The sequence below is a fragment of the Canis lupus genome, chromosome 28, assembly GCF_003254725.2.
Source record: "Canis lupus dingo isolate Sandy chromosome 28, ASM325472v2, whole genome shotgun sequence".
Lineage (NCBI taxonomy): Eukaryota > Metazoa > Chordata > Mammalia > Carnivora > Canidae > Canis > Canis lupus.
In genome coordinates, this window is record NC_064270.1 from 39,569,017 (window position 1) to 39,575,145 (window position 6,129).

The 6,129-nt window shown below is 61.4% G+C and overlaps 2 long non-coding RNA genes across 2 annotated transcripts; one reads left to right on the top strand and one right to left on the bottom strand.

Moving 5' to 3' along the window:
• Nucleotides 1-1,413: 1,413 nt before the first annotated feature.
• Nucleotides 1,414-2,828, bottom strand: LOC112672612 (uncharacterized). Its single transcript, XR_003144389.3, has 3 exons — nucleotides 2,727-2,828; nucleotides 2,329-2,596; nucleotides 1,414-2,140 (listed from the first exon to the last, which is right to left on the bottom strand). It is a non-coding gene; the product is annotated as an uncharacterized LOC112672612 (long non-coding RNA).
• A 50-nt stretch (nucleotides 2,829-2,878) lies between these two features.
• Nucleotides 2,879-4,195, top strand: LOC112672613 (uncharacterized). The gene is made up of 3 exons (XR_003144390.3): nucleotides 2,879-3,113; nucleotides 3,515-3,581; nucleotides 3,665-4,195. It is a non-coding gene; the product is annotated as an uncharacterized LOC112672613 (long non-coding RNA).
• Nucleotides 4,196-6,129: the final 1,934 nt, after the last annotated feature.

Genomic DNA, 6,129 nt, shown 5'->3' on the forward strand with positions numbered 1-6,129 from the left:
GGAGACGAGGTCGACCTTCCAGAGAGGCTGCCGCTGGACGCCCCAGCCACATCTTCCATGAGTCTATTAGTAACGGAGGTGAGAGGACTGGGGGCGGGTGTGGTCCTCGCGAACCCGGCCGCAGCCCCAGAGGGGCGGATCCGAGCTCGCCGTGTGCTTGCCCGGGGCTGCCCGGAGGGCGCTGGTGGACACACGCCAGAGCTTCTGCAAATAGCGACCCTGCCGGGGGCGGGTGGGGGGAGGTTAGTGCCCTGGGGACGCGAGCTCAGCAAGGCCATCTTCCACAGATGCGGGCCCTGCCTTCCCAGGGCAATTTAGGTTACTTTGTAGATTGGATGGAAATGCATTTTGAATATTGATGCTAATGGTGTCAAAGGTTCACCATCAGCCTCCAGAGCCCTAATTTTAGAGCTCCCGGTGCATCTGTGGGAGAGAACAGGTTGGGAGTGTCTAGAGCCATTGCCATGGTCGGGGGCTAATAGCTCGGCTGTCCACCTTTCTGGCACCGGGAGCATCGGGAGGCGAGGATCGCAGACGCTTGCGATGCAATCAAAGAAATCCTCTGAATACCCGGAGTCTGTAAAAGTCTGCGTAGCAGCAGCCGGGTCTGGCTCCCGAGAAGGAGTGGTGATGAGATCCGGGTTCGATCGACGTACTGGGCAGGTCCCTCGGGACACAGGGGTGAGGAGGGGGACAGGGCCGGAGGGAACCTCAGCAGGGAGGGCGTCTGTTGGAGGGCGGCGTCACGGCAGTGAACCCTAGCAGCAGCCGGGGAGCGTGCACCTGCTGGGGGGGTGCCAGGAGCCTGCACTGCCGTCCCTCCTCGCCCTGCCCCCTCTTCCCACTCTTCACATCCCCCCATTCCCAGCACGGCTTCTGTGGCTTCTGCGGGGCCCCTGCCAGCCCCATTTCAAAGAGGCTTGTTCAGAAGAGCGCCGAAAGCTGCGCTTGGACCAAGGCCATCACGGGTCCTCCCCGTCGCCCTCCTCCACCCGTCGGATTCCCCCTTCCTCTTGGCCCCCACTCTTTCCGCTGCTTTGCTTGGTGGGGTCACTGGCTGTCGTCCCTGAGGGGGCTGAGCCCCGGCTTGCCGGGTCTTTTTCAGGCCGTGGATGCCGTCCCACCCCGTGTGGAGTGTAAAGGGGGCATAGGCTGGGCCGATGCCCCAGGGCTCCCCCAAGTGCCCACATTTCTCTCTGTTCCCCTCGCAGGCTCCGAGGCACGCAGGACGGACGGGAGACAGCTGACGACCCCTGCTGAGGCCTGCTGATGCCTGCGCGCCAGGAGCGTCTCCGGACCCTCGTGGGTTTCCTCCAGGTCGAGGCTGGAAGGGAGACCAGTTTGCGGTTTTGAGAAATGACAGCAGGTGGGGAAGAGCAGCCAACGATCAGGACCCATTTTTTTAATGGAAGAATGAAAAGGGGATTTGAGGGGCTGGACTGTTCGATGCCCAGCGTTGAGCACGCCAGCATCCCATAAGCCACCGCCCCTCTCAGTGCCCTGGAAGCCTCCCTCTGGTCAAGGAAGATGGAACGACTGCTCCCTGCTGCCCAGCAGCCAGCTAGCCGGTGGTGATTCCGTGCAGATGCGCCGGGACAGTCGCACCCTGAAGGATGCCTCTGCCTCGTGTCCATATGACACCCCGGAGTCAGGAGGGGCAGATGCAGAGATGGGAGTGGGGTGGGGGGGGGTCAGGGAGGGAAGGTGCGAGCCTGAGTATTAGGGCAGCAGAGGGACCAAGATCCCCCAGAAAGCGTCACCCATGGGCCACAGCACGGTCCCTGCAGGTGGGGTCTCCCAGACAGGCCGCTGGAGGCCCCCTGCCCCTCACTGCGACGGGCACGTGACCTGGAGACTACTGGCCTGGGGCAAGCTAGACCACGAGAGGCTATGTCAGGGGGCCGTCTGCAGGGTGCCTTCCAGGACCAACCAGGACTCCCAGATCAGGGAGGCGGAGGCCCCAGTGCAGCCAGGGCTGGTCATGGGTGCTCCTAGGTGGTGAGCAAGGCCGGGCTGTCAGCTGCCGGGATGGGAGGAGGACAGCGGGGCGCAGGGCAAGGGGGCGGCCTGTGGCCTGCACCTGGCGGGAGGACGCAGTCCAGTCTCCTCACCTCACTCCGCTTCTCCTTTCCGGACGGTTCTGCACAGGAGGGAGGGGGTGTCCGTCGAGACGAGAGGCTCCGATGGGTTCTCAGGAGCGCCCCTGCCCCACCTGCAGGTTCCCAGCCGGGGGAGGAAGGCGGGCAGGGGCGACCCGTCGTGGCCCCGAGACTCGCACACCGATTGCCCGAGCACAGGGACCGTGTCTCCTCCCCTGAGAAAGGGCACCTGGCATTGAGAAGGACCGACTCCGCGGGGTTTCTCCACTTCGGGAGCTGGGGCTGCAGGGCTTGCAGAAGCTTGCTGACCCCACTGCAGCATGCCGTCCTGAGAGCTGGGGAGCCAGGCCAGCAGCCGGGGGGCCCGTGTGTCCCAGGCCGATCCGTGTGGCTCCCACACCACTGGACGCTCTTGCCTTAAGCAGCAGGACAGAGCTGGTTTTCAGGAGCCTCGCAGTTCCCTTCCTGAGGACCTGGGAGTCCCTGGGGTCCTGCGCCTGCAGAAAGATGCTGGTATGGAAGTGACCCTGGGGTCCCCAGGAGGTGACCTCAGCCTCCCCCGTGGCTGCTCCCAGGGCAGCCCTGCTCATCCTGCACACGCTGGGTGGACTCAGGGCGGGCTTGCACCTGTCCTCCCTCACCGCCATCCTCAGGGAGCCAAAGGCTCTGGGTTAGGGAACCCTAAGGCACAAGAAGCCGCAGCTCCTGTTGCCCACCCCTCTTTCCTACAGTCACCATGGCAACAAGAACAGATGTGTTGTCTCCCTTCTTCACCTGCCAGAGCACTTGAGTGGGGACAGCTGAGCTTCTCCTGATCCCTTACCTGCAATAGAGCACTAATTATAGTCGCAGGGAGGGGTCAGAGGGCGGGAGGAGGAGGAAAGCCAACATCTGTGCAGAGGCCGTGGGAGCCAGGCCCGCTGCTGGTCCTGGTGACCCAGGATGTCCTCGGGTCTGCGCCAGGTGACCCGGCTCTAGGAAAGGCTTTTTCTGCAGCTCCCAGGCCCGTGATAGGTGACTCTGTCCCCATCCTGAGCCCTGGGGGACCTCACCTGAGTCCAGGGCAGCCCAGGGCGCCTGCATGGAGACCTCAGATGGCAGCGAGGCCCCCTGACTCCCAGGGAAGGCCTGTTCCAGCCCCTGTCATGCCACTGGCCCATGTCTATGGTGTAGGGAAGGGTCACCGTGTCCTTCCTTGGGACTGGGATTGAGAGAGGGAGAAAGGGGCATAGGGAAGGAGAGAGGGAGGGAGAGAGGGGGGAGAAGGAGAGAGAAAAGGAGAGAAGGAGGGGGTGGGGGGAGGCAGAGAAGGAGGGGAGTCGGAGGGTGAGGAGGGAGGTAGGGGGAGCAACAGGAGGAGGACGGAGGAGGGAGAGATTTCTTGCTTGGCTTCCCGCCCCCCCCCCCCATTTCAGCTTCCTGGAGGTACAGCTTATGAGAGCTGGAGACGCCACACAAACAGCTCCCAAATACGGACCGCAGGTAAAATTCACCTTGACATGTGACTGGGAAAACAGAACACATTTTCTATGTTTTTTTTTTAAGTTTTTATTTATTTATTTGAGATCGAGAGAGAGAGAAGGAGGAGAAGCCGAAGGAGAGGGAGAAGCAGACGCCCCGCTGAGCAGGGAGCCCGTCGTGGGACTCGATCCCAGGACCCTGGGATCATGAGCTGAGCCGGGGGCAGACGCTTCTCCCACGGAGCCCCCGAGCGCCCCAGTCTTCTGTTTCCTATTCGGTGCCTGCTTCCTGCCCGGTGGGAGCGGATCACCCTGGAGGTGCCGGCGACGGGATGAGACACGGCTCCGCCCTCCTAGTGTCTCGGCTCCGTCAGCGATGGATGGACTTTCACAAAATACATGTCCAGCTAATTAGTAATCTGACAAAATTATGCAAATGGCCACGGTTTGGCCAGAACTTTTTTTTTGGCCAGAAATTTTATTTTTTTTCTGACTGGATTTTTTTTCCTGCTAAACATGGAAATCGGTCACAGATCAGTTCCAGGTTATCGTGAAGCCCGAATAAGCCTGTATTTTTTTTTCCTATTTGCTTTAAGGCGCATCTCAGTGTGACCACACACCTCAAAGAAATAAATTTGACCCCCAAAGCCTCAAAGTCTCAAATGAATATTCACGGGCGGCTTTCTTCTGGGGGCACGAGGACAAACCGCACCGTGTGTCGCACGGCGAGGTCTCCCACTTCCCCGGGTCGTTATCTCCCCACAGTCCCATGCAATATGGGCAGGTGCCCCCAGAGCCTCGCTAGGGACGAGACTCTCCGGACAAGAGGACCGTCACCCTCCTCGTGGCCCCAGGCCCCTGGCCACGGCCACAAACACACAGAACCGGCGTGCGGCCCGTCCTGGTCACAGCCGGGCTGCGCTCCCCTTCCTGGGGCTCCTGGGACACGGGGAGTAACAGGGAACAATGTGGGGGACACGGGCTCCGGGACGTCCCCTTGATGGATGGACACCCTGTGCCTGGAGCCTCTGTCACCCACCCAGGCTGGGCCAGAAGGCCGCATTGGCAGGTGCTCTCCCGGCGTCCTGGACCCCAGGCCTGACCTCGCCCAGACACACAGCCTTGTCCCTTGGGAGCCGCCTTGTCCCTGGCTGAGCAGGAGGCGGGGGCAGAAACGATGAGGCGGATGGAGGGGAATCGCCCTCCAGAGAAGGAGAAACAGGAGAATACGGGACGATGGACGTCGAGTGAGGGGCTGCAGAAGAGGAGCTCGGGCAGGCGTCCCCAGGAGGCCGCCCTGGGGCTGGGAGGTGTCCCCCGTGGCCGCGCAGGGGCTGACATGTCATCCGTGCCCAGCCACCGTCCGCTACAACTGCAGGGGATGGAGCGAGTGCCACTGCCTGTCCCCTGCTGCCGCTTTCTCTGGAGCAATGTTCAGAGCTCGGCTTCACCTGAGCACCTGCTTGTCGGGGCTGAGGGGGAGGGGCTGTGGGCTCGTTGTCAAGCAGCTCGGGGTGACCAAGCCCTTCCCCAGGCCCCCGCTCCATGATGTGTCTGGAAAGGAAATGTGATCTGGATTGGCCTTGTCTTCCACACCTATGGGTTTAGTGTGACATATTCCGAAGGTGAGAGCCGGGGACGGCGGGGGGCAAGGAGCAAGCCTGGCTGAGTAGCGACGGCCCCTCCTGGCCTAACCCAGGTCTGGCACGAGCTGTCTTCCTGGGGTTGCATCCTTGTCCTGGATGTGCCTCCTTCCCTCAGTACATCTTCCTGGGACCCCAGGAGAGGGCGGATGCTTCCAGAGATGCTGGGGACTCGTAGGACAGAAGACGGAGCAGGTCGGCGACGTAGTTGTTTGACACAACCCCATGGATGACGTTTGAGAGGCGTGAAGCGACCAGGGCTGTCCTGCTGGGAAGGCGCGCCCTGAAAGCCCCACTTCGAGCTCACGCACACGGGCTCACCCCCCCTGACAGGTCGTGGCCGGGTGGCCTGACCCCCGGTGTGGGGGGTGGCGTGCACCGTTGGCTCCTGAGATCCCGGAGCAGGTGAGGCGCCCAGAAGCTGCGCGCCGGTCCAGTAGGGGAGCCGGGACGTGGGAGCAGGAGTGCCCGCTCCCGCCCTGGCCAGTGGCTGCCGTTGGCCCTGTGGGGCCCCGTCCCTGGGTCCCGGGCATGGGCTCTGACAACATGCGTGCCAATCACACGCCGTCCCGACTGCCGACAGAAGGAGCGGGAGGGAAGTGAGCGCCCGGAAGCCCGTGCCCAGTACGTGCACAAACGGGCCACGCCAACGCCAAGGGGTAGTAGAGGCCATGGCGGGGGCGTGGGTGTTGGGGTGGGAGTGGGGGGTCTGTGCTTCCTGCTCCGTATCTGTAACGTGAAACTACTTTTTAAAAGTCTATTAATTAAAAATCAAAGACTGACCCAGTATATTTATAAGCATGTTGAATTTGTTTCTTATTTTCCTTACAACTGCTGTTAGCTCTCCTCCCCTAACTGCTATCATTTGTTCTTCATATTTGTTAGTAAACTTTTTAAAGATTTATTTATTAAAAAAAGTAAAATAAA